This window comes from Odocoileus virginianus, chromosome 18 (assembly GCF_023699985.2).
Source record: "Odocoileus virginianus isolate 20LAN1187 ecotype Illinois chromosome 18, Ovbor_1.2, whole genome shotgun sequence".
NCBI classification, from domain to species: Eukaryota; Metazoa; Chordata; class Mammalia; order Artiodactyla; family Cervidae; genus Odocoileus; species Odocoileus virginianus.
Genome location: NC_069691.1, coordinates 30,772,694 through 30,800,503, shown reverse-complemented (window position 1 = coordinate 30,800,503; position 27,810 = coordinate 30,772,694). Strand labels below are relative to the sequence as shown.

The 27,810-nt window shown below is 41.1% G+C and overlaps 1 protein-coding gene and 1 non-coding gene across 11 annotated transcripts in view; both read left to right on the top strand.

Annotated features, from left to right (window-relative positions):
- The window catches only part of NFIB (nuclear factor I B), a 244,191-nt gene that overhangs the window by 37,993 nt on the left and 178,388 nt on the right, over positions 1-27,810 (top strand). The window lies entirely within an intron of this gene.
- TRNAG-UCC (transfer RNA glycine (anticodon UCC)) lies at positions 7,924-7,996 on the top strand. Its single transcript has one exon. It is a non-coding gene; the product is annotated as a tRNA-Gly (tRNA).

The following is a 27,810-nucleotide window of genomic DNA, read 5'->3' as shown; positions in this document are numbered from 1 at the left end:
TAGTCACTAAGTCATGTCTGACTCTTTGTGACCCTATGGACTGTAGGCCTCCAGGCTTTTATGTTCATGGGATTCTCCAGGCAAGAATATGGAGTGGGTAGCTATTTCCTTCTCCAGAGGACCTTCCCGACCCAGGGATAGAACCCACATCTCCTATCTCCTGTGTTGGCAGGCAGATTCTTTACCACTGGGCCACCTGGGAAGCCCACTCCTCATTTAAGGAAGAGGAAATCAGAGCTCAAAGAGTCTAAAATAAGCCGCCAAAGTCACACAGCAAGGAGGTAGCAGAGGCGGGATTGCTCTGAAGCCTGCCTGACTCCACAAATCATGCCCTGGACACTCTACCTCTCAGCCTTCTCAGATCCATCCCTGTGAGTTGCAGGCCATACTGCTGTGAAGGTAATTGCACGTGGAGTATTTTAATGTATTTCCTTATTCACTTTTGTCTTTTATTTACAGTATATCATTTAATGTTTATCTCAGTTGGACGAGACAGATATTGTCCCCATTTTACAACTGAGAACCATGAAATCCTCACCCAACAGGCAGTCAAGAGCTGAGCTTAGGTATGGGATCCTTCCTCAACTGTTTTTCTCTGTTGCATTTTAAGTGGCTCAAATCCAGAGAAAATCAATGCTGGGCTCTATGTCTCATACTCAAAAGTTAAGCATGGTAAACCTACAACTTTGGGGCTTAATTAAAAAGACAAAACAAACAAACAAAAAATGAGCCCACAGTACCTGGCCATGTCATTCTTTGTAGGTACCTTCTCACATTACAGGTGCAAATTGGTAATTGGTTGAGCTTTGTATGTGTTCAAACACATTTTGGTTATGCGTGAGTTCTTTTTTTTTCCTTCCCAGTTTCAAGGAAGTTTGTGGTATTCTGGTAGGGGTTTGACCCTAACAACTTTTAGTCTTTTGGTTTCATTAGGCACAATAGGATTAGATAGATTAAGGTGACTGAATTCACACAAATGTAAAAAACAAAAAACTGGGGAGGGGAGATGGGGAAAAGAGTTAGATGGGGAGAAGGAGTTAGTTGTCACTGTTTTATTAATCTACTTGCAACACCATTTAAAAATTTCCCAGGAAGGTAGTGTCCTTCCTGCAGGCTTCATTTTGTTATCAGTTTCTTAGTGTCCAAGGAAGGAGAGCATCATACTCATGACCTTTCAGGTAAGTATTTGTGATGAGGAAATTAAAAGGCTAAAGTCTTAAGCTCCAGTGTGTCATCGGGTTTTCACTTACATACATGTTCATCATCCCTCAAGGTAATGCTGGTGGTTGGGCTGACTTGAGAACCTTTCTGGCCTGCCAGGGTTCCACTGCCACGGCTCCATGCACTTTGTTCTCACTGTTTACTTCACCAGCTGCATTTATATCCCTTTATTAATTCTCTTACTCTGACTTTGAGATTGACAATTACTAAGACCCCCAAACTTGTGAATTCAAGTGTGTTCCTTTAGAGGAGGTGGACGTTGATTGATAAAGAAGCTGACATGAGATCACAAGAAAGGTGATGAAGTCTGGACCACTCATTGAAATATGTGACACAGATGGAGAATTTGCAGACCTGAGTGCATGCTGGGAGGCAGTCTTGGCCCAATCCATGTAAACTCTATCACAGGTTACCATCTGCCATCTACCATGCTGAACTAAGGTCCATTGGATAGACTGAGGCAGGGACAAGCTAAGAACTTTTAACCATTGGTTCATCCACTGGATTTTATCATGTTAGTGGTCTAGGACAGTTAATTTGACTTTTTCTTGAAACAAATCAACTAAAAACCTCTCTTTTATTGGTTACCTAAACAATGTTTCCAAAAGTTAACTAACTGCCTAAGTTGTTGATTTGATTTTCTGAAAAAATCAGTTAATTTCACTAAAAAACACACATAACTCTGCCACCTCTTGTGTGGTGCTTAAACAGTGTTTTCAAAAGATGATTATCCTTCAATCAGAATGCAGGAAGTCCGTTTTTTATTTTAACTAAAAGATACTGCTTGCTCCCTCTTTTTGGTGAATTTTAGCCTATTTAGACTTAATTCTTATGCCTCATATTGAACATTTGTTCTCGAGAAATGTGATCCCAGGAATGCTGCTGATGTGCTGTGTTCAGCCGGCGCTGTGCTTTAGGTTTCTCTTCCAATCTAAGATTTCAGAAGAGTCAGTAACTGCAAATAATCTAAAAGGGGAAGAGTGAAGAATGCTTCTAACTTTCCTTTGAAATGAATAGCTCTGCTAGAGCAGCAGCTATTAGAAAAACAAAAACAACAAAGAAAAGCTGCCCAGCTCAGCACACAGAGGTAAATTTACTTACATCAGACTGAAAAATGAGGGCTGGGCTTTGAAAAGACATCCCTTCTGACTAGAGGAAAGCTTGTAGCTTTGGCATGGCTGCAGCCCTCCTAAGCCCCTGAGAAATTCTGCAAAACATTACAGAAGACTGTTCTTAATATTAATGGATGTCTTCCTGTGTGTGTGTGTATGTGTATCTGTGTATGCACAGGGGAGAAAAATGCCAGCCAGGGATGGGAGAGAGAATGAGAGAGAAGGATTAGGTAGAATGAAGAACTACCAGTGAAAGTGTCTCATTTCGGAAAAATCTTTGCATCTGTCATTTTCAACTCTTCATCCAGTAGAGTATCTCAAGATGATTTTCAGAAGAACCCCAGCCATTTAGGCACTTCAGGTTATTAGCCTTGTGATACTGTGGCCCTCTTAACAAACTCTTCCTAAAGTACTTTGTAGATAACATGGCTCACTGATATAATCTCAAATCACGGTCTTATCAGTTACATGACATCAGAGGTGAAAAAAAGACTGTTCCCCCGTGTCTAGTTGTGGTGAGTGTCACATCGTGTTGTACTGTGGCGAACAGTTTCAGGGGCACCAAGGGCCTGCAGCTCTGTCTCTTGGGAGGGGACTTTTCCTTTGCAGCTTGGCTTCAGGAAACCTGAACATTTGTGTTTTCAAGACCACATACCATTGTGAAGGAAGTAGGGGTGGAGATGCGTGCTGAGATTAAGTGGCTACGAGAATCCCTATGCTGTGCATGATCTGGGAACCGCTAGGGTTTCTGTAGCCTTCTTTCTGGCATGCCTTTAGAATTTGCAAAGTTCTGCGGACAACAAACCCTGATTCTTGCTAAGGATACTTTTTGCAGAATCATGTGTTGGCTTTTCAGGCCCAGCCAGACAGACTTCTGACAGCTTGCCTGACCAGCGTGGCTGTGTATTGTGTATGCGTGTTTGTCTCAGGAGACAGACGGATATCTGCTGCCTTAGAGTCCACCGTCATACTTCTTTGGGATACGTAACTGTTACCTATCATAGTAAAGGAATTTAATAATTGTGGGAAACAGTTGTTCAAAAGCAACTTGGAGATTATTTTCAGGAAGGAGGTGTTAACTCCTCCTAGCCCTGAGTCAATCTCTCCATTTTGGGCACTGGCCCACGTTACCTTTAAGGACGCTGGTCTTTTCTGGCCCAACATGTGGACAGTTATGCAGATAATAAACAGAGAGCCAAACTTCTTTTCAGGATTGACAGTGTGGGGAAAAGAACAGAAAATGCACCCATTTAAAAACAGTGCCTTGATTTGGTTTGGAGTTTAAAACTGGGAACATGTTTTCCCAGACGTGTAGCAAATAGTTCTGTAGGTAGCATCGCTGCCTAGTTAATAAGTGATCTCCCTGGCCTATTCTGGCCAGGCATGTTTTCCTAACTTAGGACTGACACTCTTCTTATAATCTTAATTCATTTTTAGTCTAGGCTGACTAAATCTTCTCATTTGGCAGAGTAGAGTGTTCGGATTGCTGTTGTTATGTTTGCTCTGGATTTATATCTTAAGTTGAAGTTAAGTAACACATTTACATAAATGAACTCAGCACTAGATTCTGATACAGAATTGTTTTACTGAGAGAGAGAAAAAATGAATTGTATTGCTTCCTAAGATTTGCTCTCATTTTATATTAAACCTCAAAGGATTTATCAATTTAACATGTTCTGTGTTAAAATGAACTCTTCTGTGGGTTTTGCTTCTTATAAAAGAGAATGAAGAGAAGTTAATTTGCCAGAGCTAGTTATATAGCTTTTGCTACAGTGGGGTGACTTTTCGAGAGGTAGAATGTAAAATATAGTAAGCCGATATCATTTAGCAAAAATATCAATATGCTTTTAAGGAAGGATTCGTGTTTTCTTATAGGCAGCCCAAGGACTCCAAAAAATTTAAAAAGTTCTTTCAGTAATAAAGATACTGCAGAAAGGTAAAGAGGTTTTAAATTTATGGTTGCCAGTATTTAATGGGAGTACTTTTTATTGTGATTCATGCAAATGTCTTTCCAGAATTTTATTTCTTTTAAAATAATGGCAAAGAATATGTCATGGCTGTATTGGATGGGTCATCTATTAATTCATATTCTATTTAAAACAGTTTTTACTTTTGTTAAAATATACTTGTATATATTTCTAAATCGTAATGAAAACATTCAGAATTTGGGGATAAGATATTTTAAAAGATATCTTATCGTTGCAAATGCCAGAAATATATAGAATGAGCAAGAGATTTCTGGTTATTTTAAGTTTATTGAAAAACTACACTGAAAACTTGCTACTTTCAATACTATGAAATATTAGCAAAACACTACTGACTGTGAAATAAAGTTAAGTGTCTGACTTTAAATTTTAGTATTTTTATGACTACTGAACAGAATTTGCCTAATTTTAACAATGATAGTTTTATGCATTCATAAAACTAGGAAATGCTAAGTAACTTCATGACAGGTTTTTATTTTCATCTTGAATATATTTTCTTCGTAGACTTTTATTAGCATTGCTAAAATATCCTTCTGTACCTAGGGGAGATATTCTGTCTCTTGGTTTCTTGCAAGTGTGTCTAAGATGGCCCAAGTGAAGGGGTCACATTAATTTTGAACAGCGTAGTTTTGGGGTGGGGTGGCTTTGTATTGTGTTTTGCTTTGTTTAAAGAAATTATTATTGACTCCTTAAGTGTTCTTCTTGAGGTTCCATATTCCCTGACTTTATCTCATTTTGCACCATTTAACGTTAGTGTGGCTGTCTGGCCAACCACTCTTCTTTTTTCATCTGTTCACTTGAGAAGATAGGATCCATATTTCCAGTCTCTGCAAGGTGGAAGCATGTGTTTTGTCCAGCTGAGTCTCTTGGTCTGGTTTTTTTTCCTGGTCCTAATACATGTTTATTCCTACATGTGACAAATCTGCAGTCATGTTTTCTTTCTGAGTTATAATGACTCAGATGTCATAATTAATTTGATGAGCAGGTGGGGGTTATTAGCCTTGTGCTTCACTTGCTAATAGCTGCACAGTTTTTCTAAAGTACTCTTTCAACTAAGGAGGCATTTCTTCACATAGAATAAACAGTACAGCACAAAAGCCTCAGTTAGATAACTATCCGTGGGCTTGAAAAGCTGCCAAGCAGATGTTGTTATTGGAGCTGGCCCAGGCGAGATTGGGCAAGGCAGATGCTCGCGGGGAGGGGTGGGGGGAGGAGAAGGGGGAGGAGATGTAAGAGAGCAGAGGTTGTGGGGTGGGGGGAAAGGGAGGTTCTACAGGACTCTTGCTTGCTTTGCAGGGGTTGGGCCAGATTTTGTTGGGGTGGGAGTCATCTTCTCATGAGCCACCTCCATGGTGATGGCCTCCTGTTGGCCTCTTGAAATGTACATAAATGAGGATGGGGTGGGGTTGGAGGGGACCCTCTGTAAATATCCACATGGGAATGAATCCTTGTGTTCATCCAGAGGGCTGAGACTTCTGGTTTGCATTAGGGCGGCTGTGTGCAATTTTTGAAGGGCCTACGGAGACTCTCTTCATACCTACCCACATATGTAATGGACATGACGGCCCTGACATTTACCAGAACTCATAGGTTCTGCTTTATTGCTATAAATTAGGTTGTGCAAATTTAAGACAAAATACTGTTTTGTTTCCTGTCACCTCACCATATAATTTTTTTTTTTCTGAGACTTCCCCACTCTTTATTAAAATATTGTGAAGTAGCAGCATACTTTTAAAAATTAAAATCAATCTTGGAATGTGTCAGATTTGTATGAGGTAAACATGTGGCAGGTTTAATCTAAGCTGATCTTGTTTCTGTCTGCTGTCTTTTTTTCTTTCTTTCTTCCTTTTTTTTTTTTTTTTTGGTGATCTAAGGCTTTTTAAAACTCATCTCTCACTCCCCTTCACTAGATTAAATTCTGTAATCTCATTTTTCTTTGAGCTGATCTCAAGCCAGTGGTCTGGGGATTTTATAGCCAAGGGATAATTTTTGATAATGGGCTATTAAAACACTTGCAGCTCCTATCCTGTCTTTCAAATTAGTGTGTGCACAGATTGTCTTTCTGGGGAAAAAGTCTTTCCCTTGGCAATAAGCAACTGATTATATGCTACAGCCAGCCTAAAAGCTTCCTGTAATGCTTATACCAAAAACATAGGTAAATAATAAATGATAAATAACAAGGGTGATTGTACAGTGGGAACAGCAACTCTGCCCAGGATTTTTGCTTTATCCCTTGGAGAAAAAGTCCTGTTTTCCCTATTCAGACAGATTTAGTGTGTTCTGACAACAGGGTCATCTAACAGTTTCCTTAACGATGGAAGTACAGTGGCTTGAGACAGCTGTGTAAGGTCACGTAACTTTCATTGTTGTTTATAGTGTGCTTATTAATAGGTTAAAATGAATAACTCCCTGGACAGAGGTCAGGTAGCACCTGTATAAATAATGAATTTGCCCTTCCAAAATATGTAATATAAAATTTATATACATAACTTACTACTTTAAAAAAAAATTCAGTTCAGCTTCCTTTCCTTTCTTTAGTTTGCTGAAGTATGATTAAAGTAAAAATTAATGAGTCCCGAGAAGGCAAACAAAGTTGTTCCCCAATACCCTGTTTCAGTAGGACTGAGATTTTGTTAGTGTACAGTTAAAGCCAGTAGCCTCTCTTATTAAAAACAGTACCTGATTCTACGTTGCAGTCATTTGTCACAAGGAAAAATATTTTGGACATGCAGGCCTATGGAACATAAAGTGATGTAAAGCCACCAGTTGTGAAACTGATGTGATGTGTGTTGTGCTGAGAGTTGGCATGAATGCTTTTCTTCTTCATATGTAGAGTTAGGGTTCAGATGTGTCTATATGTGAAATGCATAGCTGCATTGTGTGCAGATAATAAGAACACATATGTCACAACACCATTTTTTATGCCTGTATGCTTCATTGCTCAATAGCCTGATAGATGCATATGGCTGAATTCATTCATTCTGTTGATTGTTCATACTTTCGGAAATGATGTTGTGATTTGGCAGACTGGATCTTGGTTGGGGAGCAATACTGAAAGCAGAGAAGTGGCACACTTTTGATTCTGAACCTTGTACTTAAGAATTCTAAAACTTCTTCAAATATTTCTAATCTAGTAAAGGGTTTCTCTGTATCCAGGCCTGCAACTGTATAAAATTGAAATCCATTAGCTGGTTAAGTGGATGTTAATTCTGTCTCTTAGCTAGTAAATGGTGGTGCTGTACCCAGGCCTTCGTCTGTGTAAAACTGAATCCAGAGCAGACATTATCAGTGCCTCTTTCATTGTTCTAATTATGCAAATAAGAAGGTCAAGGAACCTTTGTTAAGTTCAGTGAACATACTGTATGCCTAGCAATATGCTAGTGTGCTAAATATTGGGGAACTATAAAGACCAATAAAGTGCTGATCCTTGTTCTCAGGGAGTTTATAATCTGATCTAATAATGGAAATAGAAACATAAAACTAACCACCTAAATTGTATAAAACAGATGGTAGACAATGACATACAGATAGATTAAAAGTACTGTTGGAGTGGAGAGAAGGGAGTTAGTAATTTATGAGAATCCAAAGAAAACTCTTGCAGTAATTCCCTGGTGGTCCAGTGGTTAGGACTCCACGCTTTCCCTGCTAAAGGCCCAGGTTCAATCCCTGGTTAGGGAACTAAGATCCCACAAGCTGCACATGGTGGGGCCAAAAACAATAAAACAAGTAACAGAGAAGGCTCTTGTGACTTCTAGAAGTAAGCTAGAAAGATGAGTAGTTTTCTCAGACAGAAACGTGAGGGGGTGGGGCTCCTAGATGTTGGAATTAGCACAAGGAAAGGTAAGTATTGGAAACAGATATGGGCACATTGGTGGTCATGGGTCATGAACAACCAGGGAAGCGGTTAGTAGATTTTAGCTCATGTAGGAATGGAGAGTCTTATAAGAGGTTAGACTGAAAGAGTCGGGTTGCTGATGGTTTCAGTGGCCGCACTGAATAGTTACCAGTGGGGACCTCTTCACAAGTCTCTTAGAAGTTATAATTAGATTGTCTTATATATGACAGTTTTGAGAGTAAAATGAAACATGTATTGGAGAAGGGAGAAAATGGAGCTGGGAAAGGGTTGTTTTAGGCCAGGCTTTAAAATTTTCATGTAAAATATTTGTCTTCTCCCTTTATTTTGTATATTGCATATAAAGATTTAAAGATTTGCATATAAAGATTTAAAACAGAAAATACAGACTGCATATTCAGTAATTTAAACAATTTTTATTGAGCACCTGCTATAAACCAGGCTTATAAGGTTTGTATATAAGGCTAATAAGGGCTGTGGATATAATCATGAACAAGGCAGACGTGAGCTCTGCCCTCAGGGATCTTGCCTTCCATTGGGAAAGAATGATCAAGTCAAATCAACAAATTAATAAACAAGTCATTTCAGATTGAGATGAAACAAACAGAATGTGATGATAGCAGTGTACAGATTAAACTGGAGATGATTATTGGGGAATCTGTTAGTTAAGGTCCTGTGGGAAAGCTTTGTTGAGGAAATGGAATAGGAAAGGATGAGAAGTACAGTAGTATCCTAGTACGTTTGATACTAGTTTGTGACCTCCGTTATCCATGTAGCTCTGGTTAAAAGTCCCTTTCTGGCCTTGGCACTTCCAAAGATGGTCTCAAGGACAGGTGATGCTTTCACGATTGTTAGAGAGCTCTCTATAAGAAACATGTCACTGTATTCCTGGGTAGACTTCCATTTGCAGAATCCTCATTTAATTTTAGGTGGTCTTCCCTGTAAACAAAATATTTAAGAAATATTTTATATGTAAGGACCCATATGTAGAAGACCTTGGCTGACTTTATAAAAACTACATTTTCCTGCTATGTTGTTCATTGCCTCTCGTTCAATGCCCTAGTATTCTATGCCTCTGAGAAATCCCTTCCAGGCAACAGATTTGTTGGCATGCCTCTTTTCATCGTATGATGAGAGCTGTGTAGTCAATCTTATCGTTGTCTTTTCCCAGTATGACCGACAGCTCAGAGTTTAATATTTGTGTTCATTTGTCTGTTTGTCCCTTTTGGAGTCTGTGATAGCAATTTCTATTTCCTGTCTGCATTTATCTCTTGGATTTTGTGTTTTCATACATGAATTTGTGCAGTTTTCTGTTAAGTGTCATGTCATTGTTTGTAATAATAATAAAGATTAATCTTCAGGTTTGATGCTTGGGATCTGACTGCATACAGAACCAGCAGGAATGACCAGATTCTGGAGGTATTGATGAAAGGGAGTGGATGATAGACGGACTTGAAGGGTAAGGGAGGGAGGAGGAGGAGATGGCTATACCATGGGGAGAAGCCTAGGGCAGTTTACAAACAGGCAATCCAAGAGCAAGAGCAAATCTGAGGAAGGGATAAAGACTTGGATTTTAGTCAAACTGTTGGTCGTATGCCCTGCCGAAATGAACTGTCTATTAAAAAGAGTGCTAGAGTAGAGAAGCAGGCTTCTGGTTAGGAATACAGATTTGAGTGTAATTGAAAGCTTGGAAGTAAATGGAGCTATTAAGGGAGGGATTGTTTCTAGAGAAGTCCTGAGGGCTGTGAGTGGACCCCTGAAGAAGGTCTGCAGTGCGTGTCTAAGGGAGAGACGCGCACATCTCCCGCCCTCTGCGGGTGCACTCTGTCGTCCCACTAAGATGGCATATTTTGTCCTCCATCCTTCCTCTGACTAGCTCTTGTTCATCCTTCAAGGCCCATCTGAGACATTGCAATACATTGATCCCCCTTGTCTGAGATGGTGGCTTCTCCTTTGGGCTCTTAACAGTACTTTGGACTTGTCAGTAGTAGGACTTACCGCATATTATTAGAATTGTTCAGTTCTTTCTTTTTCTCCCCACTGCCCTGTAAACTCTCTGGGATGTCTTGCATGTAGCTGAATGCCTGCTGCATAGCTGACGCTCAATACACATTTGAGGAGTAAATAAATAAACTAGAAGAGTCATCCTAAACATGAGAGGAATGCTGTCTCAGAGATGTCAGGGAAGGCAGAGGAGTGTCTAAAGAGAAGGACACGTAGTCAACACAAGGGTGTTCATGATATACCTCCCGTCTCAGTCCCCTTGGCTGCCGCCATCAAATACTGTAGACTGGGCAGCTAAACGATTATTCCCACAGTTCTAGAAGCCAAGACGTCTAAGATCAAGGTGTCAGCAAGTTATTTATCATTCTGATGCCTCTTTTCACGGTTTATAGGTGACTGCCTTCTCATGGTGTCCTCACGTGGCAGAGAGGGAACAAACAAGATCTCTGGTGTCTCTTTTTATAAGGACACTAATCTTATTGGATCTTATTAGACTTCCCTGTAGCTCAAATGGTAAAGAATCTGCCTGTGAAGCAGGAGACCAGAGTTCGATTCCTGGGTTGGGAAGTTCCTCTGGAGAAGGGAATGGCAATCCACTCCAGTATTCTTGCCTGGACAATTCCATGGACAGGGAAGCCTGGCAGGCTACAGTCTGAGGGGTCACAAAGAGGCAGACAGGACTGAGCGACTAATACACACACACACACCATCTTATTGGATCAAGGTCACAAGGGTGGGGCCTGGACTTCAATATATAAATTGTGGGCATGCACACAAATTTTAAGTCCATAATACCTCTCTCATAGCTGGGTACTATTTGTAGTTTGTATATAGATAGATAGATAAGTAGATATTCCTAGTGGAAAGTATGATATAACATCTAGTCCATAGTGGAAAGCATGTACCTTTGCTCTGAATTCTGATCCAAAGGACTTTGCTGGGACAACCCACATATATACCTAGTCACAGTAAATCAGTTCTGATCCAGTGATTTTTATGACTGATCTTGCAGAGTTTCTCATGGTATCTACTATATCTGTCTTTTATTCATTTGGTGATGACTGAATGTACTTAGGCTGTAGCTTGAAAGGAATTTCATCAGTAAAGGGTGTTAGGCTCAGGAATTTAGGGAGGGAATTTGTGGAGCCTGATTTATTTTAAAATTAGATTAGATGATTATCTGCTTAGGTTGCTCTAGGTGTGGCTTTGCCTTAGGTGTGGGGATAGCCCAGATTTCCTTTTAAGTTTCTTACTGACTTTCACATCCTCTGATTGGAATTTAAAACTATTTGAAATTCTTGTCTTCTCCATCTCCTAGAAATACTGTCTTTTGAAAATAAGGCATGGTCAGGAAAGAGTATCTCTATAGAGTTCTGGCAGAAGACATAACAGAATCTTTGAATAATTAATGAAAATACTTGTCTTATTCTATAATGGATAATCCTGAGACACATAAAAACTCATCGCTTATCATTTTTATTTTTCTGAAGAAACCGATAATGTGTCTTTTATTCTCACCTAAATGCTGCTATGTACACAGACATTAGCAGTTCCTTTGGTTTCTCTATTTTGATAATTATTTAACCTTTTGTAGTTACTTTCTTTATTCCTAAGAACATTATTATTGGGCATACAGTTTTGAGTTTTGAAAAGTCACCTAAATATAGAAATAACCTTCTCTGTATATAAGAATGGCTATTGACTGGGCAGATGGAATAAGACCGGGGTGTGTGATGGATCCTGTCTCCTAGTATCAGGGAGGGAGGGAAAAAAGCATTTGACTTTTTGTATACAACATCTATCTAGTCTTAGTAGAAAGATTTGTTTTTGGTTTTGTTTTTTTTTTTTTTTGGTCAATTTAAAATGGGCATTTCTATATTTCTATAATGTTTGCTGGGAAATTTGTTTCCCTAAGGCCGGAAGTCTGGGCCAGAGGCAAACCCTTTGAAGTGTGTCTCCTTTCTTCCTTTGTACATTAAAATAAATCAAAACAAAACTCTAATCCCTTTATGATACTTGACAACCATGCACTATTGTTCTGTACTGCATCAGCAAAATCACTCTTTGGCACTTGAACTGGGAGTTTTTTAGGGTTGCCTTTCTACCTCCTGCATGTTTTAGGGGCAGAGACATGACACAGCAGCAGTATCGTTTCTGGGGGGGTGAGTACTTGAGTACAGACACCGGTATTTGAGCTCATACTTTGCACTCTTCGCTTTCACTTTTCACTGAATGGGCTGCTCCGTTTGTCTCAGACTCACTTTCCCTTTTGCTCCCTAAGCTCTTCCCCCACTGAGATCCATCATTGTTCTCCATAATGAATACATAACACAGATTCTTTGGGTGAGTGGAGCTGTAAATACGAGGAATCCTGGTGACAAACCTGTGTATGGCCCTCAATTTCCCTTTATCGTCACCCGTGCTGAATTTCATATATGTGTATTTCTGAGGTTTCAGCCAAGCCACGTGGGAAGCTGTGTTCCTCTTCTCTCTCCCTGCCCCCACCCCCATCTTTTTGGGATGAGTTTATGTTTTAATATTCTAAACACAGTTTTTTATCCGTAGTCGAATACAAGTGTTGAACTTGACTTAAAAATCAGGGTGTCTGTTCTTTTTTTTGTCAGAGCAATGAAGGAGAATGCTGGGAGAAAAAATATCTCCTGGAAGAGATTTTCTGCACAGGGAAGAACTGGTGGCAACCATTTCTTCATGCTCATCCTGGAGTCTGCAGCTTTTGTGAAACAAATCTCCTCATGCCATACAGAATGCCATAGAAACATCAAAACACTTCGGAAAAACCTACCTTCTTTACCGGTAGTTTATTTAGAGGCTGCACAAATAACAAAATCATGTTATAGGTTAAAACAAAAAGCCACGGCAACCCACCCTATCACGTCTTTCCTTTTAGGGGAAGAGGCCCAGATGTTTAAACAATATTGCAAGCGGTGTGCAGACTGCAGCTCTTGGAGGCCTTGGGAAAGAAATCGTGTCTGCACCCCTAGTGTTTCACAGTTTTAGACCCCTGACCTAGAAACAGTTTAAACAGATGTTTAGTTCAAGGGATTTATGTCGACATTGACTTTTTTTTCCCCCTTGGAAATGGCTCCTTCTAAAACTGGAGCTTTTTCTTAGAAAAGGACCAGAGAAACAAGGACATCTCACAACTTGGTAAGTTTCATGTTGCAGATGTCCCGGTGCAACAGAAACAAGACAAATAGGTACAAACCACCTCCTCAGCCACTACTGTTCATGTGTATGGACATCTTTGTAGCCCCCACTTGCAGTTCTGTGTAGGTGAGCACAGACTTGCAGCAGGAAGTTTGCTAAAGCAGAGAAGACATTGGGAAACCCTTTTGGACTGTGAACCAGCTGCAATTGTGTCTTCTCTTCCTCTCCTTATTTCCTTCCCTCTCTCCCTTCCAAATCTTCCTCTACCTCTTCTCCCAGAAATAATTCCTTTCAACTTTGATCCTGGTGTGTGGAGTTCATTCCTTGACTTGGGTCAGTCAGGAACAGTGCATTGCATCATAGCTGCCTTTATGAAAGTGTTTATTTCATATCTGAAATGTTTTCATGTGCATTCGCTCTGCTTTGACTTGCAGAAGGGGAAAGAAAGTAGTTTTACTGGAGGCAAAACAGCCACCTGTGAAAACTAATTGCGTAGGTAGACGTTTGATGGTATCTCTGGGAGGGACCCAGCAGGAAGAAAGTAAATGTTCTTAATCTACAGGGAAATTACGTGTGTGCCAAGCTGACCCTCTTCATCAAAGCCAGAGTTGAAATATACCATCAAGTTGGTGGCCTCTGTTTAGGAGGCCGAGGTGGGGAGGGTGACATGAGGGAGGAGCCCTGGAAGGTAGGTACAATTCATTGAGATGAACTGAGTAGATAGAGGAAAAATGACAAATGTGATATACTCAACTGAACCACCTCGTTAAGGGCTGACATGTGATGTGAATGTTCTATAGTCACTTTCAAACAAAAGCTTGAGATGTGGCTCCTTCTTTCTTCCCCGTCATCAAGTTTTCTTTTTAGTCTTAAGTTCTGCTGTCTTGCCCTTAAAAAAGAAACAAACTTTCCTCTCCTTGATCCATCAGTCTAGTACACCCACGTGTCTTGCCATTGAAAGGGCAAAATGTACTGTGACGGAGAAACAGGAATCAGTGATGCAGGCTCCCTCTTGTTACCATCTGAGTAGCTCTCTGACTGATTACATGCAAGTTTAGAAAGATCAGGTCCCATGGGGCCATACTGTGTACCCACTGATAAGTGTATACCTCTGTGTGAAACTAACCAACCTGTGATTGGCCTTCTGGATGGCAGGGTCTGAGCTCTCTTGTAAGAGTCTGCATTTTGCTGGTCGCCCTACTTGGCAATCAGCAGTAGTCTTGGTACTAGATGTTTTCCGCTCACATACCTACATGTTGCCTTAGCTATGTAGCCAGAAAAGTTTGACGGCACGTATCTGCATGCTGATTGTTGTTTAGTCACTAAGTCGTGTCTGACTCTTGGTGACCCCACGGCCTGCAGCATACCAGGCTTCCCTGTCTCACTGGCTCCCAGAGTTTGCTCAAACTCGTGTCCGTTGAGTTGGTATCTCATCCTCTGTTGCTCCTTTCTTCTCTTGCCTTCAGCCTTTCCCAGCATTAGCCTCTTTTCCAATGAATTGGCTCTTCGCATCATGTGGCCAAAGAGTTGGAACTTCAACTTCAGCATCAGCCCTTCCAATGAATATTCAGGCTGATTTCCTTAGTGTCTTTCCTGAATGGCTGTCTTTCATGGGAAAAAAAAAACCTCTAGAGGAGAGGGGAAAAGTCCCTAGTATTTGAAGCACCATGAGATTTAGGGAGATTTGGGGAAAAGGTAGACTATCCTTCTGCGAGATTAATAAAAAAATTTTTAGAAAATGACCAGGGAGTTTTACAGAAGCTCCATAAATTAAATAAGAACACGGATTAAAAGAAAAGTTACGTGATTTTAAAAGGAAGCATTTTGTGTTTGGAAGACTTTGGACACATTCTTTAATGTGTGGGGTCTGCAGTCGGGCCCTGGGTGCAGTCACTGGGATGCTGAGCTGTCCAAGGGAGCTGTTCAGTAGGAGGCCAGATTCTCTTGGAGGCTCCATTGCCTTTAGCTTTCACTGTCGGGGAGTCACTAGCCATGCCTCTGAAGTCCATAGGTGCTCACTTAACCTCAGTGTTCTTTGAGTCCTTCCTACCTGTTCTCCTGGCCCAGTGTCTTGGTCTGCTCAGGATCCAGCAATTCAGTCTTGCACCCATCCCTTAGAGTGCTTCCTTGGAGCCTCCCACCTCAAATTGCCATCAGAAGCTCTTCTATAAAAGCTAAACACGAACCAGTGTGACCCTATCTGGAGGTGATATTGGAGTCCAGTTCTCAGATTCAACCTCAGTTGACTAAAATACCTGGTATTCATAAATAGCGTTCAGTCAGAAGACCCTTCCAATCATAATCTGTGACAGTACTCCTGGGCCCCTTTTTCTAGAGATAAGCCACTTGTGTGAGAAATTTCTCCTCCATCAAATGTAAGAGAGGATCTTGTTCCGAAGACATCTACAGTTATGTCCAGTTTACTTCCATGGTGCCTAAACACTTAGAGCAATGTGTAGTAGACCCTTGACACTTCTGAGAGATATTTCAAGGATGATCATGAATTTCTGAATTTACAGGCAGCCCTGTGGACTATAGTGTCTTCCCCAGGTGTCTGTATTTGGACAAGAAGCACCACTTCCATATGCCTTTTCACTTTCTCTTAACTTCTGTCACCATCACAAGTAATTGGCTTTTCTTTCAGTGGCCTTTTATTTTTTAAACAAAGGAACAGTGTTATCACTTCATGAGCTTTGTATGTAACAATGAATAGAGAGAGAACAACAAAATCACTCCGAGATGTGACTGTTGAATTGTTGGCTGGGTTCATACAATACCTAAGTGATTCTCTTCAGTCTTGCATGCCTGTGGATCAGATTTGTCCTCAGAAAAATGACAAATTTGATTGTGGAATTTCTTTCCTTAAAGGAACTTTTATTAATAGTTCATGTACTTTAGAACGTGGTCTGGGGAAGCACTGGTATTTTGTAGGAGTTCCTGAATGAAAGCAGATCCTAGAAAGAAGGTATCATAAAAAGAACCAGGGATAATGTGTTTGTTGTTAGTCCTGGGGTTCAATTTCAAGTTTAGCAAGTGTGTGTGTGATGTGAATGTAGACAGATTCATGTGTATATATTATTGTTATAATGTTTCCATGTAATGTGCTTTAAAATGGAATGACATCCTTTCTAACCTGATATATGAAGCCACTGGGTAAAACTGTCTAGAAAGAATATTTACAAAATGAGGGTGTTATAGAAAAGTAAACTGCTGGAATAATGGGACTGTTGCTCAAAGTAGTTTCCTAGTTCACACCAATGTTCAGCAAACTCATTTGGCATGGTTTCCACTATAAGACATCCGGGGCAAACAAAAAAATGTTTTGCTGGTAGCTGCATCAGAGACTTCATAAAGCAGGTAGTAGTGAGACCTCATCAGGGTTCAGCCAGGAAGTACGGGCTAGTTTTCTGCCTGCTGCCTGCTCTGTGGCAGGAGGGGGCCCTGGCAGAGAGCAGATCTGGAAGGGCAGCACAGGTAGGTAGAATGTTTTCATGTACTTAAAACCATCCTCTTCTCACCTACCTGCAAAGCTCTTTGACCTGAAGGGCCACATTATTCAGCATAACTCTGAAAGCATTGTTTCTTTACTAATAAGCAGACAAGGTTAACCAACCTGTTGGTTAAATTGCATGTTGAAATCAACTGCCCTGTTAGATCACAGCAGTTATAAAAGGAGAAGATCTGAATGAAAGTTCTCCGTCATTATAAGCGGTACCTTTGTCTCCGTTGAATTTATATTCTAACCCGAGTCATCAAAAAGGTTCTTTTACAGCTTACTATGTCCATAAAAGGGAGGAGGACATGGCAACCCACTCCAGTATTCTTGCCTGGAGAATCCCATGGACAGAGGAGCCTGGTGAGCTACAGTTCATAGGATCGCAAAGAGTCGAACAGGACTGAAGTGACTCAGCACGCATGTCCATACAAGAGCACTCAGGATGCTTGATGGCAGCAGCAGCCACCACCACTAAAAATGTAAATGGAGGGGAAAAAAAGCCCACACTTTACAGACACAGACAGTTTACTGGATTGCATTAAACCAAACCTAATCATAGGAGATGTACAGTGATATAAGACTCTAAAAAAACCACTGTCCCTTTAAAAAAAATTTATCTTTCTTTAGCAGTACAACCAATAATTCTGTCTACCTGTATTGATAAATTCAGCCAAAGACACCATAGAAGGTGCACTGTAGGCGTCATCTCTGGAATTATCTCTTCATGACTCAAGGATTTTTGAGGTTTTAATCCTTGTTCATTTAATGCTGAGTGAAGCACCAGGGATGCTGCTTTTTGCTGGCCCTGCATGGGGCATTCACTCTAACATCCAGCTCACGAGAGAGCCAGCCACCTTGTGTTTCACAGGCTCTCACAGCTGTGTTGTGCTAAGTCCCTTCAGTCATGGCCAACTCTTTATGACTCTGTGGACCATAGCCTGCCAGGCTCCTCTGTCCATGAGACTGTCCAGGCAAGAATACTGGAGTGGGTTGCCATGCCCTCCTCCAAGGGATCTTCCTAACCCATGGGTCGAACCTGCATCTCTTACATCTCCTGTATTGGCAGGCGGGTAGTAAGCTGTGCAGTAGCTGGAATAAATTAGCAGCTTGTATCCACGACGACGTGGGACTGGCCTGTTATACATGTGTATCATCTCATTTAATATTCACAGTAATCTCGCTTGGATTCCCATTGAGGGGAGCTTGCCCGATGGCTCAGTGGGTACAAGAATCCGCCAGCATTGCAGGAGACACAGGAGACTTGGATTTGATCCCTGTGTAAGTAAGATCCCCTGGAGAAGGAAATGGCAAGCCACTGCAATGTTCTTGCCTGGGAAAGCCCACGGACAGAGGAGTCTGGTGGGCTACAGTCCATGGGGTTGCAGAGAGCCAGACATGACTGAGCAACTCAGCATGCACACGTGATTTAGGCGAGGAACCTGAGGCGCTGTGTGGAACTGACTTGCTCAAGGCCAAGCAACTAGGAGTTGTCCAGTCAGGTAGAACCAGGGCAGTCTGGCTTTAGAGCTAAGCTGTTAGGCAAAGCTTCTTCATCTCTGTGAGTGACTGAGGTTTGGTTAGGAATTGGGGTCTTCCTCTCGGGGTTCTTTCAGATCTGCTCAGTTCTGAAGAGGCAGAATCTCCTCAGAATTGGGGTAGAGGGGCAGCCAGGTCAAACCAAGCTGTGGGGACTTAACTTAGCTCCTGGCTCTGTTTAGAAGGTGAGTCCAGAAGTTAGCCTGAGAATGCTGTCTGTCTCTTCAGGTTTTGAAGAGGGCCTCTGTAATCCATAAAGTGTTGGAGCAAGTCACCCCCAACTCTGATCCCTTTTGCCCAACTGGTCTTGTCACCTTGGGTCCCATTTCTGAGCTCGTGATGATTAAGTAATCTTGATGCTCATAGTTTTGTAACTGCGGCTGCCAAGCAGGCTAGTGTTTCTAAACTGTGTTAATGGTGTGGCGTATTCTCTTTCTTTTTGGAAGTCAGTGAAGTCAAAGCAGGAATATGAATATTATATTTCATTCCCTCCCTTCCTTCCTATCTTTCTCTTTCTCTGTATCTTTCTATGAGTCTTTCTCTTTTTTTTTTTCTATCCCACTCTCCTGATATATTTTCTTCTTGATTTATAGCAATGAAATTGGGAGTGTGGATTAAAAGGAAAATTTTCTTTCTTAAGGACGGGTACTTGTCTAGTTAAAATTTTTAAGGAAATGGATTTATTTCTAAATACGCAGAAAAGGAGAAGGGGGCCACGGAAGATGAGGTGGTTGGACGGCATCACTGACTCAATGGGCATGAGTTTGAGCAAATTCCAGCAGACAGTGAAGGATAGGGAAGCCTGGCATGCTGCAGTTCATGGGATCCCAAAGAGTTTGACATGACTTAGCAACTGAACAACAGCAATGCAAAATGAGTGTATGGTTAATACATTTTTTTCCCTTGGCCACAGTGTTGTGTTTTGGTATGAGATGAAAGATGAAAACCTAGATTGTTAAGACAAGAAATTCAATAAGAACTCTGTTACCCTCAAATTCAACCTCTCTGGAGTTTGATTGGTATTTTTTGTTGGTTTGAGGCTTCTGGAAAAATGTAGGTCAAAATGACTGCCCTTGGTAAAAGAGAAGCTATATAGTATGTTTTCTTTTTAATTCTCACAGCAGCCATATGGTAGCAGGTACCATTATTAGCTTCATTTTACATATAAGAGAGATATCAAGGATCTTTTCAAAATCACACAGCTAATGAGTGGTGGGTTTAGATGAGATGCTTTGATTTCGGAATCTGTGTAGTTCACCATTTCTGTATTAGCATAACTGGGGGGCAGAGGCTAAAGGAATCTAGCGATATTTTGAACAGGGCAGAGTTGAATCTGAAGTTTTGGAATGGCAACAGAGCATCATTTGATCATTTCTCATGTGTGACATCCTCATGGTCAGTTAAGTGCTCTATAAAGCACACCAACACTCATCAATGAACCGAATTGTTTAAAGTTAATTTTTAGTGACCTTGTAAAACTTCTCTGTGCTCCACTCTTTCATCAATAAAAGTGAGTCCTAATTTTTGTTACATTTTAAAGGATGTTAGGAGGGTTAATGTGTTTCTACCCTTGAAATATTTTATAGGAATTGAAGCACATTTCTGTCTACATTAATTATATTAGATCCAATTCTTACCACTCCTACCTGGTCATTAGTATGACCTGCACTTTTAGATCATGCTTGGTTAACATGAAGGTTATCAGTCCCCACCCCCAGTCACTGAGTACATGCTCATTTAGTGGGAAGAGTAAAACAAGGCAGTTAGTTGCTCAAAGTCCTTGATATGTAATATTGAGATTTAGTCTGCATGTGGTTTTGCACTAAGGATGTACCCTTTATATGTTAGGGGCAAAATGGTCACCACATTAGGTAAGACTCTTGTGTAGCTGCAGAACAAAAAGTACCCAAGAGTTGACCCCTGCTGGTTCAGCCAGGTTTATTTCATATTCAGATTTGGAAACAAGATTGGTCCTTTCATATGCTAATATTTTGAGGGTTATAATTTAATAGTTTTGTCTGAAGTTCACTGAAGAGGGGTAAGGTCATTGTTATCACTTATTCCTCTAGTCCCTGCCTGTTAAAACACGTATACATATTTACATACACATGTACACAGAATGCCAACCAAACAACATTAAAAAAGAAAAAAAGGCAAAGCAAACCTTATTCCAGTGAAGAGATAATCCTATTCTTGGTAAGACATTAATAACCTTAACTCATAATCTAATACGGAGAAGGCAATGGCACCGCACTCCAGTACTCTTGCCTGGAAAATCCCATGGACGGAGGAACCTTGGTGGGCTGCAGTCCATGGGGTCGCTAAGAGTCGGACATGACAGAGTGACCTCACTTTCACTTCTCACTTTCATGCATTGGAGAAGGAAATGGCAACCTACTCCAGTGTTCTTGCCTGGAGAATCACAGGGACGGGGGAGCCTGGTGGGCTGCCGTCTATGGGGTCACACAGAGTTGGACACGACTGAAGCGACTTAGCAGCAGCAGCAGCAGCATAATCTAATAATATTAATCTGTGATTAATAATCACAGACACTGTGATAATTCACTTATTTAGCTCACATACCTGTATCTTATTATGAATACTGGCATTTCAGCAGCTAAGCTTTAGGATGAATGAGAAGACTTTGGGTAGCTATGAGAAAACCGATGCATTGGAGCCCAGTAAAGTCAATGCACCTCATCTGTTCCCTTCCAATCAGCAGTCATTGGTGTGCAAGTCCCTGAAGGTCAAGTCTCCATTCCTATATGTTTATGTTGGGGGGAGGAGATAGATTGGCATGTGTGTGAGCGCCCATCATGTTGGTAAATAGATGTGGAGCTACTGATGTCGTGGAGGAGCTCAGCTGGTGGTTGGGGAGGAGGAAGCATCTTGTGGAGAGGTTGTGTTTTTTGTTTCTTTTTGATTATGGTTTTACAGGATACTGAATCTAGTTCCCTGTGTTGCATTGTAGGTCCTTGTTGTTTATCTCTTTTATATATAGTAGTTTGTACTGATACTCCCAAACTCCTAATTTATCCTTCCCTTGCCCTTTCCCCTTTGGTAACCATAAGTTTGCTTTCTATGTCTATGAGTCTGTTTCTGTTTTTTTTTTTAAATTTATTTGTTTTTATTTATTTCTTTGACTGTGTTGGATCTTAGTTGCAGCATGTGGGATCTACTTCCCTGACCAGGGTCGAACCCCAGGTCCCCTGCATTGGGAGCATGGAGCCTTAGCCACTGGACCACCAGGGAAGTCCCCTGTTTCTGTTTTGTAAATAAATTCATCTCTGTCACTTTTTTAGATTCCACAATAAGTGATACCATATGAAACTTACCTTTTTCTGTTTGACTTTATGATACTCTCTAGATCCATCCATGTAGCTGCAGATGTCATTATTTCATTCTTTTTTATGGCTGAGTAGTATTCCACTGTTTGTATGTTTGTATGTATGTATGTGTGTGTACACACACATCTTCTTTATCCATACATCTGTTGGTGGGCGGTTAAGTTGCTTCTGTGTCTTGGCTGTTGTAAGTAATGCTGCTATGAACATTGGGGTGCATGTATCTTTTTGAATTATTTATTTTTTTTCTCTTCTCTTTGAATTAGAGTATTCTCCAGATATATGCTCCAGAGCGGGAATGCTGGATCATACGGTAGCTCTATTTTTAGTTTTTTAAGGACTTCTGTACTTAAGGAAGTGGCTGAATCAGTTTATATTCCCACCAACAGTGTAGGAAGGTTCTCTTGTCTCTACACCCAGATGGATGGTGTTTTTAATTGATCTCAAGGCATGGATATTGTCAAATGTGTGGGAGGCATTCGGACCAGGTGAACCAAAGTCACCTTTTGTGCATAAACAAAAGTCAAAGGGCAGGAAAATGCAGGAGCAGTTTTGTAGTGTGGCTAGAATACAGAACCCATGCATGGGGCAGCAGGAGCCATATGGGAAAACGCAGTGTGGTTCCCTCCTGGGGAGCCTTGAACTTTGGCCTGAGCAATATGTATTTACTGTATAAACTCCTCAGAACTATCTGGAGGCAGCCCCCCAGTTACTTATTCTCAAAAGAGATTTTCAACCAACTTGACTTAAAACATCTTATTTATGTGTTATTCCTTCACTGTTAAAAGGTTCAGAATTTCTCTTTCTTTTTTCCTCCTGGGATTTTTTGGTTTTATTGTCCTAGCAGAGAAAAGCGCACACAACACACAAACAGGCTGTTCTCTCTTTGTACATTTCCAGCCTTCCTTGAAACAGTCATCTTGAGAACTGTCAAATTATCCAGCTATAATCTAATTGGTGGTGACTGCTTAGTCCCTTTGCACCAAAGAACTTGTATCTAGCAGGAGTCTCTTTTTCAAACATTTGTTCATTCATTAAAGATGTTATGTTAGAGGTATGCTATGATGATGCATCTGAGAAAGAAATAAAAGACCAGAAAAAAAAGACAAGTTGAATAGTCAAAGATGAGCTGTAACCATCAGGGAAAGCTAACTATAGCACCTGATTTTGATTGAATAACTGGTGATCACATTGGCTTTGAAGTTCTTTCCAGTCTGCTTAAACTTTTTCACGGATGGAATGAATGAAAATTATGAAGCATTGATGTAAAATAATTTTTTTTGGGGGGGGGTCTATTTTTCTTCTTTCTGTCCTGAGAATCAGCTTTCCTTTTTCTTCCAGTCTCCCACCCTCCCTCCCTATCCAGTCTTTTCTTATCGAGCAACTTCCTTGACAGATTGACTTCTGATTGTAAAAGTTTATCTGGATTTAATATAGGTGATTGTCATGGTGCAGTCTTTTGCTGCAGGGAAAAGGAAAGGCCATCCATCCCCTCAACAAAGCTGTGGCAGAAACGAACATGGAAAACTCCATTAGTAAACCTTAAGATACCTTGTCCTTATAATCGTCTTCTCGGTCACTTTGCTCAGAGGCTTCCCCAAGGTAATACTTAGTAAGAATGTACCTGGCAGTGAGTAATGTTCATTCATGTATCAAACATGTATTGTCTTTTATGCTTATAGTACAGTTAGTGGAATTATTATCTTTGTTTTTCTTTTGCATGTTAAAACCAAACCAGTTTCTGCTGTCTTTTAAAATTGTAAACGTTTAAAACTGGCCATAATTCGTAATTAGTACGTATTTTTTCTTGGCAGTTTTGTGACTTTATTTACCAGCAGGGAAAAGAAAGGGTGGAAAAAGCTAAATACTATGATAAAGTACAAATTCTATGTATAGTATTTTTAGCCTTTAAAATATTTTTTAAGACTTCTTTAAAAATGAATTTTTAAAGTGAATTCATCATAAATAGGTCTCATGCTACCCTAAGAAGGAAATCACAAAGAGGAAAACTAGAAATAATTTAAGGTACTTAAAGTATTGGGAAATAAGTTCCAGAATTTGAAACTGCGGTCCATAGGCTACATTTGCCCTTCTTGACACTTACACTTTCTCCTGAAGAAAGGAAAGGTTAAAAAGTGGGTCTCACTTTTAATTTTCTACCTTGTGTTTTGGGGAGTGAAATGGTCTCTTACTGAGAGCTAAGGGTTGCCACAGTTTTTAAAACTGGCTACCCCTTAGATGCATGCACTCTTGCAAATCTTGCAACAATAGATGTAAAAGCGAATTAATGTCTTACTGCCATGCAGGGAGGGCTTTCCTGGTAGCTCAGGTGGTAAAGAATCTGCCTGCAGTGCAGGAGACCCTGGTTCGATTCCTGGCTTGGGAAGTTCCTCTGGAGAAGGAAATGGCAACCCACTCTGCTATTCTTGCCTGGAGAATTCCATGGACAGAGGAGTCTGGCAGGCTACAGTCCATGGGGTTGCACAGAGTCGGACACGACTGAAGCGACCTAGCATGCATGCATGATGGTTCAGACGGTACAGAACCCACCTGCAATGTGGGAGACCTGGGTTTGATCCCTAGGTTGGAAAGATCCCCTGGAAGAGGGCATGACAACCCACTCCAGTGTTCTTCCCTGGAGAATCCCCATGGACAGAGGAGCCTGGCGGGCTACAGTCCATGGGGGACACAGAGTTGGACACGACTGAGCGACTAAACACAGCACAGCACCGTGCAGAGAATGTGGGCACATGTGGACAAAGCTGACTAAATCCTACAGAATGTGTGCGGCTCGCCTACTAAACCTCAAATAATGTCATAGGAGTGAAAGCCAAGGCCCGTTTTCTGTTGTTTTCCTACCCGGCTGGTTATTTATAAAAGTCGGACCTGTTGGTTTTAGGCTCTGAGTGTGCCCGTGCAGGGAGCCTGAGTCATTCCTGGTCGTGGCGTGGACTCTGGGCCACAGGACAGAGTGCAGGATCTGGGTCGCTGGGACTGACCAACTGGAATCAGCTGCTTTTGCACAAGAGACTCCGGAGGCCCTGGGCCCTGGTGACAAGGCCCAGCACCTCTGTGTCTCTGTGACCTCTACCAGTAAAGTGCCGGCCTCGCTCACTGATACCATTCGCAGGAACCTGAATGACTGGTTAGTCTGGTCAGAAGAAAATAGCACTGACATCATGTGATTCTGGCAAAGTAAACCACATTGGAACTTGGCCTTTGAATACCCAAGGGGCTGGCAGCGATCTCAGGGGTTGGCTGGGAGCCCCATTGAGTTCACTAGTAATCAGTTGACTGCTGAGCTGGACAAGCTGCCCTAGTTTTCCTGACAAGCTCTGTCTAAAAGAATGATGGGCAGTCTGCCATTAGGATTTTTGAGCAGAGTTGCTAAAGATTAACTCTTTAGCTCCTGTCCATATATCATGGCATGCAGTTAGGTACAACTTTAGAGGGAAGGTTCAATTCCTCATTCAGTTCTCACACATGGAATTCCTGTCTTGAACAACAACCAACCATAGCCTGGGAGGAGTAGTGTGAAGCCCTTTATGTGTATGTTCCAAAGGAATGCCAACTGGATGAGTTTTCCTTGAAGTTTCTAGTCTGGTTTATTTTTCAAACAAAATACTATCATTTTTAATTATGCAAAAAGTCAGATTTGCATGCTAACCATCACTTGGGAATGGATATTACCTAAGAGAAGCCTTTGAAAAACTAGGAACATTTAATATATTTATTTATTATCGTCATTCCAAATCTTTGCTGTGATGAGACAAAAACCGAGGAGCATACACTCACCTGACATTATGATTGATATATCCATGCATATTCTTTCTAATAAAACTTGATAATTCAGAGTTTTCCAGAAGAAAGGAACTACTTGCAGTCAGTGTGTCCTAGGCCAGAGAGCCCCTTTTTGGGGGATAAACCTGACTTCTCAAGGTGCTTATCTGCTCATCTTTCTTTGGAAAACGTGATGCCTTGGTATCTTTTATTCCTGTTAAATTAAAATACGGTTGGTAGCGTTAAACAGTTTGATCAAATAATTCTATATGCTATGCTCCTGGTGGTGAGTTTGGTGTGTTTAATCTTGCTTTGGGCCTCCCTGGTGATTCAGTAAAGAATCCACATGCCAGTGCAGAAGACATGGGTTTGATCCTGTGTTGGGAAGGTTCCCCGGAAAAGGAAATGGTGACCCACTCCACTATTCTTGCCTGGGAGATCCCATGGACAGAGGACCCGGGTGGATTGCAGTCCGTGGGGTTGCAACAGAACTGGACATGACTTAGGGACTAAACAATCTTGCTTCATGCTGGTAATTTTTCCTAAGAAGCACTGTGTTTTCCATGAGTAGCTGTGAGAATCTCAGCTGGCCACCGCAATTCTGGCCTTCACCACAACTTTAAACAGTCAGATGGCATTTGTGGTGGTGCTGCCGAGGGAGTGCGGTTCCAGCGATATGTTGTGTATCTTGGTCCACAGCAGGAGTTTTGGTGGCAAAAACTGATGTCCTGGACTTCTTTCTTCCTTTCGGATCAAGGCTTTCATTCTGACTCCTCTCTGATCTTTTCTCCCAAAAAGCCATGTTTGAGGAAGAGTACAATGCCTTTCTCATGTTTAAGAGGTTCGTGACATTAGCAACCTGGGGACATTATTGTCCACAAGAGAATTTATAGGAAGGGAGCAGAAAGATAACATAGGTACAGATATTGTTTAATGAGCTCTTTCTGTTCCCAGCACTTCCTGTCTCCCTTCCCCCAGCCCAGGAATGCTCCACAGGCCATCGCTTCAAAAGAACCATTCCCCTGCAGCACAGCTAAACATCGAGAGTGACAACCTCTCAGGTTAAAGGAACATTTTCATGAGTTTTTAATTTGGCTCTTCACCCTAAGAATTACCAAGAGAAGATGCAAGTGATTCAGAGGTTTCGAATTTACAAATAGGTGAAACTTCTGAGTGTATTGTTCCTACCAGGTGTGGTTTGGGGGACCAGCCAGTAAAAATACATACAAGACTTGGGCATTCCTGATGCTGTTCCTGCATGGTTCAGGGATGCGTCCGTCTAGCCCTTTCTGTGGGGCAGAGTCACCACTGTCGCAGGCCCTCTTTTATCCAAGCATGGACTTGGGAGTGGTAAAGGCATGATCCAAGAGATGTGTTACCCTCCCTCCTTCCTTGTTTCTCTCCCTTTCTTCTTGCCTCCTTCCTTCTCCCTCCATCCTGTTCCCTCCCTCCATCTCTTCTTCCTCTCCTTTGTTTTCTCAGCATTACTTACTGGAGCATCTGCTTTCACCAGGCAGTACACAGTGAGGAGCAAAAACAATGCTAGTCTAGCACTCAGGGAGTTCCTGGTCTCATGGGAGACAAAGATGCCGCTAATCAAATGATCACAAAAATAAACACAGAATGAAGAAGTATAGTCAGTAGTTTGATGAAGAGGCAGATGACAGCAGGAAAACATAAAGCACGGGGATCTTACTGTATACCAGGGAGACTTCTGGGTAAGATCATTTCTTGGTAATACTTAAGAAAATCAAGAAGTCAGGTCTGAGGTTGAATCTCAGCTCCACAATTTACTATTTCAACTTGATCAGTGGATTTAAGCTGTTTCAGTCCTAATTTCCATATCAGTAAAATGAGGATAATAATATCCACTCCCCAGAGTTTATATATGGTTGGAAATACTAATTTTGAAACATTTGGTTGACACAGAATTTAAAAAAATTATCTTGTTATTATTAATGCTATAGTTCAATGAACTAAATTAAAGATACCCTGTGGATTTATTTTCCCCTGTCATTAAAATACCATTGACATTCTAGTTTAGTGCATCCCCATTGTTTCCACAGCCTGTCTACTGAAATGTTATAAGAAGTTAACCAGTGTCTCAAGCTGTCTTCACACTAATATGGACATTGCCGTTCACTAATGTAGCTAATGCTTTTGAGGTGTGTAATAACCCATTGACATTTTCAGGGATATTCCCTGAAAAATGCTGCCCATACTTTTGTCTCTCTTTCCTAACTTTTCTTTCTGTTTACTTCCAGGGATCTTTTTGGTCATTGAAAAGTGTCAAATTCTTGTTGGCATTCAG